Source organism: Anthonomus grandis, unplaced genomic scaffold, assembly GCF_022605725.1.
Source record: "Anthonomus grandis grandis unplaced genomic scaffold, icAntGran1.3 ctg00000349.1, whole genome shotgun sequence".
Classification (NCBI taxonomy): Eukaryota; Metazoa; Arthropoda; class Insecta; order Coleoptera; family Curculionidae; genus Anthonomus; species Anthonomus grandis.
The window spans coordinates 120658-134440 of NW_026088472.1; the positions used below are offsets into that span (position 1 = coordinate 120658).

Genomic DNA, 13783 nt, shown 5'->3' on the forward strand with positions numbered 1-13783 from the left:
TTTTGTTTTAAGAAATCCTCTAAGGCCCATCACTGACAGGACTTAGAGGTTCCAAACTGGTCCCCACGGACCAAAAGTATAGGAGCGAAGCGACTATACTTGTTATATAGGAGCGTCTGCGACTATATTATGCACGCGAGCCCGGGCCCGAAAAATCGTGTTTTTTTGGAAATAAAAATTTATATCTTTGGCTGTGTGGCTAGCGAAACGATGAAATTTGGCATAGGGCCTCTCAATACATTGGGAATGATGGATCCGTAAACGAATTTTTTTTCCGGTACCACCAAACGGAGCGGTACTGTCTCAAAGTCAAAAATTCGTAAAAAAATGGGTCAAATTCCTTTCAGACGCGAGAACTCAAATAAAAAGCCTTTAAAAGACTTTAAATTTTTAGGACATGAGGGTCGGTGGGGGCTTAAGAACTGTATACTTTTTGGGCCAGATCGGTATACAGGGTGAGTTGTTATAAGCGAACAAAAGTGACTAAAAAAAAAATTCAAACTTCTCCAGAGGCTAAAAAAAAATTTTTATAAAAAAAGTGTTTCGGCGAAAAGACTTCGTTTTATAAGAGATTTAACATACTTGGAGCTTTTTTTTGTAAAAAATTTATTTTACGAGTTCTGGCATTTTCAGTTTTTTGGAATTTTCTGCCAAACGATACTTATTTTGGGAAAATTTTTTTTTTCAAAAAATAACTTCATCCTTTACCTTTCATATGCCATATAACCGAAATTTTCGTAAGCCATACAGGGCGAGCAATAATGAACTTTACCCATGAAGGTCCGACCTAAAAATCACATTTTATTTAATAACTTTTTAGTGGTGGCACCTGGACCATTTATATTCTCAGGGATTAAATACTTTAATAACCCCAGTATTTGTGTAAAATTACAATCTTCCAACTTTAATAGGTTCTGAGCAATTCGAATTTTCGCGTTTAATTCATTTGCGGCGTCCCTGTACATGGTGAAAAGATCAAACAACATCTAAAGGATCCGAAATTTTGTTTTACAACACATACTAAAATTTCAGGGTTCCAGCGATAGTACAAGTACCCGAAAAATGCGATTTTATGAAAAAAGTCCATTTTTTTGCGTTTTTGCAGGTAATTGGAGGTGTCAACCTAAACTCTGATGAAATGGCTGGTGGGAACAATACTTTGACGCATGGTGGATACAAATTTTTTGCTCGTGACAGGTGGCCGGGACTTGGTTGGGTTTTTTGTAAAATTATGAATGAAAATGAACCGGAAACGATCAGGGAAAGGAAGCACCGAATCAGAAAATGAATGGGCTTTCCGAATCTGTGCATATCAATTGGGGAAATTGTGTATTGCGGCCAGGAAAATTCGGCAAACATTTTGACGTCTTCGAAAAATGCCGTTTTTTTGAAATGTCAGTGTCTTTATACCGGGGTGAGACGAAATGAAATTTGCCCGATTATTTTATTAAAATCATTCGAATATATACACGGGTCAGTCGTAATGATCTACTTAATTTAAAATAAGAATTTAGATATTAGGTGAGTTTTTACTATTTAGTTTATTATTAATAAATGTTAACAATTCTTAAACATTGCTTTTGGGATATAAATAAAAATTTTTTGAAATTATTGATTTTTAAGGTTAGTCGAGTATCATAACTTTTTTGGTATTGGTGCGATTTGGTTGAAATTTGGTACCTAGTACCTATTTCGGATAAGATTAAGAAATTTTTACAGATATTTGACATGACTATGTTTTAAGGTCACGTGACTACCTTAACTTTCTTCCTATTTGTCCGATTTGATTGAAATTTTGTATGTGGGGTTTATTTAGGATGCAATTATTAATTTTTGACAGATATTTGACATTTGACTTCCGGGTCACGTGACTATTGTAACTTTTTTGCTATGAGTCCGATTGGGTTCAAATTTGGTATTTATGCTTTATTTAGGACACAATCCATAAATTTTGACAGATAATTGACAAATTATATTTTAAAGTCACGTGACTTTCATAATTCTTTTGCTATTGATCCGATTGGGTTGAAATTTAGTATTTGGGCTTTATTTAGGATGCAAGTAATAAATTATGACAGAAATTTGACATATTGAATTTTAAAGTCACGTGACTTCCATAACTTTTTTGCTATTAATCCGATTGGGTTCAAATTTGGAATTTGGGGTTTATTTAGGATGCAATTATTGATTTCTTACAAAATTTTAAAATATTAAGTTCTAGGGTCACGTGACTATCAAAATTTCCTATTTGATTAAAATTTGCTATTAGATGATATGTATATATTTGTAGATAATATTTTGTATTACCCTATTCCTTTTATCTTAATTAGTTAAATTATTTCTTAAATTTGCTATTCAAAAAAAAAATTAAAAAATCATCTGTTCGAATACATAGGCTTTAAAGGAAACTTATCTTCTTTCATAATATTGTAGCATTATTATAGATTTTGAAAAATTTTGTCATTAAGCTTTTTCATTACTTTTTGAATGGTCTTTAGCCAGAAAAAAGAAATTTTGAATTTGGAGCATGTTTTGAAAAAATTTTCATTTTGGGCCGGATTTTGTTCGAAAATCGAAAAATGCAAAGAAATAGGTTTTCTGTTCATTTTAGAGTCAAATCGATAATAACCTTTTTGAAAGGTATCCTGAAGTAGTACAAGATAGAAAAATAAAAAGTTGAAATTTTTCCATAGGGCTCTTGATAATTCGATATTTATGATTAATAGTTTTTTACAATTTTCTCCGAATCTGTGATAGCTATAATCAATTAGTTTTAACATTTAAATACCTCGTAATATTCCCTAGAACTTTTGTTTAGGACAAAAAGTTGTCAGAGTTATAGTTTATTTAGAAAAAAATAAAAACCATTTTTTCGCAATTTTTCATGGCTATACCCCTTTCGATTTTGGAGCAAAAAAAAAATTTTTTTTTTTGGGGTTTTTTTACTGGAAATTGCCAACTTAGGGCTTACATTATAATTTGTCAGTTATCATTTTAAGAAAAAAAAATTATACCGTGAGAAAAAACCAGTTTTCTTTTGTTTTTCCCACATTTTTACTTATATCTCGGCTTCTATAGCTTCGATTCAATTCGTTGATGGTTTCTTTTATTTCTAATTCTCCTCCTGTCAATTCTTTTGATATTTTATAACTATTACATTTTAAAATAAAAAGAAAAATTAAAACAAATCAACGTAAAATCCTGTTTGTTCTATTTCAATAAATAGACCCTTATGGGAACTTCTCTCTGAATTTGCTAATAAATTATGACAGATAACTGACATTTGAGTTTCAGCCCAGGTCACGTGACTACCGTAACTTTTTTGCTATTGGTCCGATTCTGTTGTAATTTGGTATTCAGGCTTTATTTAGGATACAATTAATATATTTTAACAGATATTTGAAATATAAGACAGTATATTGACACACAACGCGACTATATAACAAATTATGGTTCTTTGAAGCATGATACCCCAACCACTGGTCATCTCTTTCCTTGGCATATAAACGTTGGTACAGCTGATAATTTTTGTTTTTTTTTTAAGAATTCCTTTATAGCCCTTCACAGACAAGACCTAAAGGTTCCAAACTGGTCCCCACGGACCAAAAGTATAGGAGCGAAGCGACTATACTTGTTATATAGGAGCGTCTGCGACTATATTATGCACGCGAGCCCGGGCCCGAAAAATCGTGTTTTTTTGGAAATAAAAATTCATATCTTTGGCTGTATGGTTAGCGAAACGATGAAATTTGGCATAGGGTCTCTCAATACATTGGGAATGATGGATCCGTAAACGAATTTTTTTTCCGGTACCACCAAACGGAGCGGTACTGTCTCAAAGTCAAAAATTCGTAAAAAAATGGGTCAAATTCCGTTCAGACGCGAGAACTCAAATAAAAAGCCTTTAAAAAACTTTAAATTTTTAGGACATAAGGGTCGGTGGGGGCTTAAGAACTGTATACTTTTTGGGCCAGATCGGTATACAGGGTGAGTTGTTATAAGCGAACAAAAGTGACTAAAAAAAAAATTCAAACTTCTCCAGAGGCTAAAAAAAAATTTTTATAAAAAAAGTGTTTCGGCGAAAAGACTTCGTTTTATAAGAGATTTAACATACTTGGAGCTTTTTTTTGTAAAAAATTTATTTTACGAGTTCTGGCATTTTCAGTTTTTTGGAATTTTCTGCCAAACAATACTTATTTTGGGAAATTTTTTTTTTTCAAAAAATAACTTCATCCTTTACCTTTCATATGCCATATAACCGAAATTTTCGTAAGCCATACAGGGCGAGCAATAATGAACTTTACCCATGAAGGTCCGACTCAAAAATCACATTTTATTTAATAACTTTTTCGTAGTGGCACCTGGACCATTTATATTCTCAGGCATTAAATACTTTATTAACCCCATTATTTGTGTAAACTTACAATCTTCCAACATAATTAGGTTCTGAGCAATTCGAATTTTCGCGTTTAATTCATTTGCCACGTCCCTGTACATGGTGAAAAGATCAGACATCATCTAAAAGATCCGAAATTTTGTTTTACAACACATACTAAAATTTCAGGGTTCCAGCGATAGTACAAGTACCCGAAAAATGCAATTTTATGAAAAAAGTCCATTTTTTTGCGTTTTTGCAGGTAATTGGAGGTGTCAACCTAAACTCTGATGAAATGGCTGGTGGGAACAATACTTTGACGCATGGTGGATACAAATTTTTTGCTCGTGACAGGTGGCCGGGACTTGGTTGGGTTTTTTGTAAAATTATGAATGAAAATGAACCGGAAACGATCAGGGAAAGGAAGCACCGAATCAGAAAATGAATGGGCTTTCCGAATCTGTGCATATCAATAGGGGAAATTGTGTATTGCGGCCAGGAAAATTCGACAAACATTTTGACGTCTTCGAAAAATGCCGTTTTTTTGAAATGTCAGTGGTTTTATACCGGGGTGAGACGAAATGAAATTTGCCCGATTATTTTATTAAAATTATTCGAATATATACACGGGTCAGTCGTAATGATCTATTTAATTTAAAATAAAAATTTCGATATTAGGTGAGTTTTTACTATTTAGTTTATTATTAATATATGTTAATAATTCTTAAACATTGCTTTTGGGATATAAATAAAAATTTTTTGAAATTATTGATTTTTAAGGTTAGTCGAGTATCATAACTTTTTTGGTATTGGTGCGATTTGGTTGAAATTTGGTACCTAGTACCTATTTCGGATAAGATTAATAAATTTTTACAGATATTTGACATGACTTAAAACATAAGGTCACGTGACTACCTTAACTTTCTTCCTATTTGTCCGATTTGATTGAAATTTGGTATTTGGGGTTTATTTAGGATGCAATTATGAATTTTTCACAGATATTTGACATTTGACTTCCAGGTCACGTGACTATTGTAACTTTTTTGCTATTGGTCTGATTGGGTTCAAATTTGGTATTTGGGCTTTATTTAGGATGCAATTATTAATTTTTGACAGATATTTGACATTTGACTTCCGGGTCACGTGACTATTGTAACTTTTTTGCTATGAGTCCGATTGGGTTCAAATTTGGTATTTATGCTTTATTTAGGACACAATTAATAAATTTTAACAGATAATTGACGAATTATATTTTAAAGTCACGTGACTTTCATAACTCTTTTGCTATTGATCCGATTGGGTTGAAATTTAGTATTTGGGCTTTATTTAAGATGCCAGTAATACATTTTGACAGAAATTTGACATATTGAATTTTAAAGTCACGTGACTTTCATAACTTTTTTGCTATTGATCCGATTGGGTTCAAATTTGGAATTTGGGGTTTATTTAGGATGCAATTGTTGATTTCTTACATAATTTTAAAATATTAAGTTCTAGAGTCACGTGACTATCAACATTTCCTATTCGATTGAAATTTGCTATTAGATGATATGTATATATTTGTAGATAATATTTTGTATTACCCTATTCCTTTTATCTTAATTAGTTAAATTATTTCTTAAATTTGCCTTTAAAAAAAAAATTAAAAAATCATCGGTTCGAATACATAGGCTTTAAAGGGAACTTATCTTCTTTCGTAATATTGTAGCATTATTATAGATTTTGAAAAATTTTGTCATAAGGCTTTTTCATTACTTTTTGAATGGTCTTTAGCCAGAAAAAAGAAATTTTGAATTTGGAGCATGTTTTGAAAAATTTTCATTTTGACCCCGGATTTTGTTCGAAAATCGAAAAATGCAAAGAAATAGGTTTTCTGTTTATTTTAGAGTCAAATTGGTAATAATCTTTTTTAAAGATACTCTGAAGTAGTACAGGATAGAAAAATAAAAAATTTAAATTTTTCCATAGGGCTCTTGATATTTCGATATTTATGATTAATAGTTTTTTACAATTTTCTCCGATTCTGTGATAGCTAGAATCAATTCGTTTTAACGCACGGATACCTCGTAATATTCCCGAAAACTTTTGTTTAAGACAAAAAGTTGTCAGAGTTATATTTTATTTAGAAAAAAATAAAAACCATTTTTTTTTAATTTTTCGTGGGTATACCCCTTTCGATTTTCGACCAAAAAAAAAAAATGTTTTTTTCTAGGGTTTTTTTTGTGAAAATTACAAGTTTAGGGCTAAAACTAAAATTTGTCATAAATTATTTTAAGAAGAAAAATTATACCGTGGGAAAAAACCAGTTTTCTTTTGTTTTTCCCACATTTTTACTTATATCTCGGCTTCTATAGCTTCGATTCAATTCGTTGATGGTTTCTTTTATTTCTTATTCTCCTCCTGTCAATTCTTTTGATATTTTATTACTATTACATTTCAAAATAAAAAGAAAAATTGAAACAAATCGACGTAAAATCCCTGTTTGTTCTATTTAAATAAATAGACCCTTATGGGAACTTCTCTCTGAATTTGGTATTTATGGTTTATTTAGGATACAACTAATAAATTATGACATTTAAGTTTCAGCCTAGGTCACGTGACTACCGTAACTTTTTTGCTATTGGTCCGATTCTGTTCGAATTTGGTATTCAGGCTTTTTTTAGAATACAATTAATATACTTTCACAGATATTTGAAATATAAGACAGTATATTGACACACAACGCGACTATATAACAAATTATGGTTCTTTGAAGCATGATACCCCAACAACTGGTCCTCTCTTTCCTTGGCAGATAAACGTTAGCCTCACCTAAGTACACCTGATAATTTGCGATTTTTTTTAAGAAATCCTCTAAGGCCCATCACTGACAAGACCTAAAGGTTCCAAACTGGTCCCCACGGACCAAAAGTATAGGAGCGAAGCGACTATACTTGTTATATAGGAGCGTCTGCGACTATATTATGCACGCGAGCCCGGGCCCAAAAAATCGTGTTTTTTTGGAAATAAAAATTCATATCTTTGGCTGTATGGCTAGCGAAACGATGAAATTTGGCATAGGGCCTCTCAATACATTGAGAATGATGGATCCGTAAACGATTTTTTTTTCCGGTACCACCAAACGGAGCGGTACTGTCTCAAAGTCAAAAATTCGTAAAAAAACGGGTCAAATTCCTTTCAGACGCGAGAACTCAAATAAAAAGCCTTTAAAAAACTTTAAATTTTTAGGACATAAGAGTCGGTGGGGGCTTAAGAACTGTATACTTTTTGGGCCAGATCGGTATACAGGGTGAGTTGTTATAAGCGAACAAAAGTGACTAAAAAAAAAATTCAAACTTCTCCAGAGGCTAAAAAAAAATTTTTATAAAAAAAGTGTTTCGGCGAAAAGACTTTGTTTTATAAGAGATTTGACATACTTGGAGCTTTTTTTTGTAAAAAATTTATTTTACGAGTTCTGGCATTTTCAGTTTTTTGGAATTTTCCGCCAAACGATACTTATTTTGAGAAAAATTTTTTTTTCAAAAAATAACTTCATCTTTTACCTTTCATATGCCACATAACCGAAATTTTTGGGAACCATACAGGGCGAGCAATAATGAACTTTACCCATGAAGGTCCGACCCGAAAATCACATTTTATTTAATAACTTTTTAGTGGTGGCACCTGGACCATTTATATTCTCAGGCATTAAATACTTTAATAACCCGATTATTTGTGTAACATTACAATCTTCCAACTTTAATAGGTTCTGAGCAATTCGAATTTTCGCGTTTAATTCATTTGCCGCGTCCCTGTACATGGTGAAAAGATCAAACAACATCTAAAGGATTCGAAATTTTGTTTTACAACACATACTAAAATTTCAGGGTTCCAGCGATAGTACAAGTACCCGAAAAATGCGATTTTATGAAAAAAGTCCATTTTTTTGCGTTTTTGCAGGTAATTGGAGGTGTCAACCTAAACTCTGATGAAATGGCTGGTGGGAACAATACTTTGACGCATGGTGGATACAAATTTTTTGCTCGTGACAGGTGGCCGGGACTTGGTTGGGTTTTTTGTAAAATTATGAATGAAAATGAACCGGAAACGATCAGGGAAAGGAAGCACCGAATCAGAAAGTGAATGGGCTTTCCGAATCTGTGCATATCAATTGGGGAAATTGTGTATTGCGGCCAGGAAAATTCGGCAAACATTTTGACGTCTTCGAAAAATGCCGTTTTTTTGAAATGTCAGTGTCTTTATACCGGGGTGAGACGAAATGAAATTTGCCCGATTATTTTATTAAAATTATTCGAATATATACACGGGTCAGTCGTAATGATCTATTTAATTTAAAATAAAAATTTAGATATTAGGTGAGTTTTTACTATTTAGTTTATTATTAATAAATGTTAACAATTCTTAAACATTGCTTTTGGGTTATAAATAAAAATTTTTTGAAATTTTTGAATTTTAAGGTTAGTCGACTATCATAACTTTTTTGGTATTGGTGCGATTTGGTTGAAATTTGGTACCTAGTACCTATTTCGGATAAGATTAATAAATTTTTACAGATATTTGACATGACTATGTTTTAAGGTCACGTGACTACCTTAACTTTCTTCCTATTTGTCCGATTTGCTTGAAATTTGGTATTTGGGGTTTATTTAGGATGCAATTATTAATTTTTCACAGATATTTGACATTTGACTTCCAGGTCACGTGACTATTGTAACTTTTTTGCTATTGGTCTGATTGGGTTCAAATTTGGTATTTGGGCTTTATTTAGGATGCAATTATTAATTTTTGACAGATATTTGACATTTCACTTCCGGGTCACATGACTATTGTAACTTTTTTGCTATGAGTCCGATTGGATTCAAATTTGGTATTTGTGCTTTATTTAGGATACAATTAATAAATTTTGACAGATAATTGACAACTTATATTTTAAAGTCACGTGACTCTCATAACTCTTTTGCTATTGATCCGATTGGGCTGAAATTTAGTATTTGGGCTTTATTTAGGATGCAAGTAATAAATTTTGCCAGAAATTTGACATATTGAATTTTAAAGTCACGTGACTTCCATAACTTTTTTGCTATGGATCCGATTGGGTTCAAATTTGGAATTTGGGGTTTAATTAGGATGCAATTGTTGATTTCTTACAAAATTTTAAAATATTAAGTTCCAGGGTCACGTGACTATCAACATTTCCTATTCGATTGAAATTTGCTATTAGATGATATATATATATTTATAGATAATATTTTGTATTACCCTATTCCTTTTATCTTAATTAGTTAAATTATTTCTTAAATTTGCCTTTAAAAAAAAAATTAAAAAATCATCGGTTCGAATACATAGGCTTTAAAGGGAACTTATCTTCTTTCGTAATATTGTAGCATTATTATAGATTTTGAAAAATTTTGTCATAAGGCTTTTTCATTACTTTTTGAATGGTCTTTAGCCAGAAAAAAGAAATTTTGAATTTGGAGCATGTTTTGAAAAATTTTCATTTTGGGTCGGATTTTGTTTGAAAATCGATAAATGCAAATAAATAGGGTTTCTGTTCATTTTAGAGTCAAATCGATAATAACCTTTTTGAAAGGTATCCTGAAGTAGTACAAGATAGGAAAATAAAAAGTTGAAATTTTTCCATAGGGCTCTTGATATCTTGATATTTATGATTAATAGTTTTTTACAATTTTCTCCGAATCTGTGATAGCTATAATCAATTAGTTTTAACATTCAAATACCTCGTAACATTCCCTAGAACTTTTGTTTAAGACAAAAAGTTGTCAGAGTTATAGTTTATTTAGAAAAAAATAAAAACCATTTTTTCACAATTTTTCATGGCTATACCCCTTTCGATTTTGGAGCAAAAAAAAAATTTTTTTTTCTTGGGTTTTTTTTACTTGAAATTGCCATCATAGGGCTTACATTATGATTTGTCGATTATAATTTTAACAAAAAAAAACGGTACCGTGGGAAAAAACGAGTTTTCTTTTATTTTTTTTCACATTTTTACTAATATCTCGACTTCTATAGCTTCGATTCAATTCATTGATGGTTTCTATTATTCCTTATTCTTCTCCTGTTAATTCTTTTTATATTTTATTACAATTGCCTTTCGAAATAAAACTGAAAAATTTTAAAAATCGACGTAAATACATAGACTCTTATGGGACCTAATTTTACCTTTATATTGTGCCACTCGTATAAATCGTGGAAATTTTTGTTATTGGGCTTTTTTGCTAGTTTTTGAATGGTCTTTAACCAGAAAAAAGAAATTTTGAATTCGGAGCATATTTTGAAAAAATTGTCATTTTGACCCCGGATTTTGTACGAAAATCGAAAAATGCAAAGAAATAGGTTTTCCGTTCATTTTAGAGTCAAATTGGTAATAATCTTTTTTAAAGATACTCTGAAGTAGTACAGGATAAAAAAATAAAAAATTAAAATTTTTCCATAGGGTTCTTGATAATTCGATATTTATGTTTAATAGTTTTTTCCAATTTTCTCCGATTGTATAATAGCTAGAACCGATTCGTTTTAACGCACGGATACCTCGTAATATTTCCGAAAACTTTTGTTTAAGACAAAAAGTTGTCAGAGTTATATTTTATTTATAAAAAAATAAAAACCATTTTTTTTTAATTTTTCGTGGGTATACCCCTTTCGATTTTCGACCAAAAAAAAAAAATTTTTTTCTTGGGTTTTTTTTGTGAAAATTACAAGTTTAGGGCTAAAACTAAAATTTGTCATAAATTATTTTAAGAAAAAAAATTATACCGTGGGAAAAAACCAGTTTTCGTTTGTTTTTCCCACATTTTTACATATATCTCGGCTTCTATAGCTTCGATTCAATTTATTTATGGTTTTTTTTATTTTTTATTCTTCTCCTGTCAATTTTTTTGATATTTTATTACTATTACATTTTAAAATAAAAAGAAAAATTAAAACAAATCGACGTAAAATCCCGTTTGTTCTATTTCAATAAATAGACCCTTATGGGAACTTCTCTCTGAATTTGGTATTTATGGTTTATTTAGGATACAACTAATAAATTATGACAGATAACTGACATTTGAGTTTCAGCCCAGGTCACGTGACTACCGTAACTTTTTTGCTATTGGTCCGATTCTGTTGTAATTTGGTATTTAGGCTTTATTTAGGATACAATTAACATATTTTGACAGATATTTGAAATATAAGACAGTATATTGACACACAACGCGACTATATAACACATTATGGTTCTTTGAAGCATGATACCCCAACAACTGGTCCTCTCTTTCATTTGCATATAAACTTTGGCCCCCCCGACTAACCAGACTTAAGTACTCCTGATAATTTACAATTTTTTTAAAGAAATCCTCTAAGGCCCATCACTGACAGGACCTAAACGTTCCAAACTGGTCCCCACGGACCCAAAGTATAGGAGCGAAGCGACTATACTTGTTATATAGGAGCGTCTGCGACTATATTATGCACGCGAGCCCGGGCCCGAAAAATCGTGTTTTTTTGGAAATAAAAATTCATATCTTTGGCTGTATGGTTAGCGAAACGATGAAATTTGGCATAGGGTCTCTCAATACATTGAGAATGATGGATCCGTAAACGATTTTTTTTTCCGGTACCACCAAACGGAGCGGTACTGTCTCAAAGTCAAAAATTCGTAAAAAAACGGGTCAAATTCCTTTCAGACGCGAGAACTCAAATAAAAAGCCTTTAAAAAACTTTAAATTTTTAGGACATAAGGGTCGGTGGGGGCTTAAGAACTGTATACTTTTTGGGCCAGATCGGTATACAGGGTGAGTTGTTATAAGCGAACAAAAGTGACTAAAAAAAAAATTCAAACTTCTCCAGAGGCTAAAAAAAAATTTTTATAAAAAAAGTGTTTCGGCGAAAAGACTTCATTTTATAAGAGATTTAACATACTTGGAGCTTTTTTTTGTAAAAAATTTATTTTACGAGTTCTAGCATTTTCAGTTTTTTGGGATTTCCCGCCAAACGATACTTATTATGGGAAAAATTTTTTTTTCAAAAAATAACTTTATCCTTTACCTTTCATATGCCATATAACCGAAATTTTTGGGAACCATACAGGGCGAGCAATAATGAACTTTACCCATGAAGGTCCGACCCGAAAATCACATTTTATTTAATAACTTTTTCGCAGTGGCACCTGGACCATTTATATTCTCAGGCATTAAATACTTTAATAACCCCAGTATTTGTGTAAAATTACAATCTTCCAACTTTAATAGGTTCTGAGCAATTCGAATTTTCGCGTTTAATTCATTTGCGGCGTCCCTGTACATGGTGAAAAGATCAGACAACATCTAAAGGATCCGAAATTTTGTTTTACAACACATACTAAAATTTCAGGGTTCCAGCGATAGTACAAGTACCCGAAAAATGCGATTTTATGAAAAAAGTCCATTTTTTTGCGTTTTTGCAGGTAATTGGAGGTGTCAACCTAAACTCTGATGAAATGGCTGGTGGGAACAATACTTTGACGCATGGTGGATACAAATTTTTTGCTCGTGACAGGTGGCCGGGACTTGGTTGGGTTTTTTGTAAAATTATGAATGAAAATGAACCGGAAACGATCAGGGAAAGGAAGCACCGAATCAGAAAATGAATGGGCTTTCCGAATCTGTGCATATCAATAGGGGAAATTGTGTATTGCGGCCAGGAAAATTCGACAAACATTTTGACGTCTTCGAAAAATGCCGTTTTTTTGAAATGTCAGTGGTTTTATACCGGGGTGAGACGAAATGAAATTTGCCCGATTATTTTATTAAAATTATTCGAATATATACACGGGTCAGTCGTAATGATCTATTTAATTTAAAATAAAAATTTAGATATTAGGTGAGTTTTTACTATTTAGTTTATTATTAATATATGTTAATAATTCTTAAACATTGCTTTTGGGATATAAATAAAAAATTTTTGAAATTATTGATTTTTAAGGTTAGTCGAGTATCATAACTTTTTTGGTATTGGTGCGATTTGGTTGAAATTTGGTACCTAGTACCTATTTCGGATAAGATTAATAAATTTTTACAGATATTTGACATGACTATGTTTTAAGGTCACGTGACTACCTTAACTTTCTTCCTATTTGTCCGATTTGATTGAAATTTGGTATTTGGGGTTTATTTAGGATGCAATTATTAATTTTTCACAGATATTTGACATTTGACTTCCAGGTCACGTGACTATTGTAACTTTTTTGCTATTGGTCTGATTGGGTTCAAATTTGGTATTTGGGCTTTATTTAGAATGCAATTATTAATTTTTGACAGATATTTGACATTTGACTTCCGGGTCACGTGACTATTGTAACTTTTTTGCTATGGGTCCGATTGGGTTCAAATTTGGTATTTGGGCTTTATTTGGGATACAATTAATAAA

General features: G+C 31.5%; 1 long non-coding RNA gene across 1 annotated transcript in view; it reads left to right on the top strand.

Moving 5' to 3' along the window:
• Nucleotides 1-13783, top strand: part of LOC126749602 (uncharacterized) — a 60285-nt gene that overhangs the window by 3642 nt on the left and 42860 nt on the right. Inside the window, exons 2-3 of the long non-coding RNA XR_007665173.1 lie at nt 5054-5155; nt 13340-13578. This is a non-coding gene — a long non-coding RNA (uncharacterized LOC126749602). The remainder of the gene's footprint in view (nt 1-5053; nt 5156-13339; nt 13579-13783) is intronic.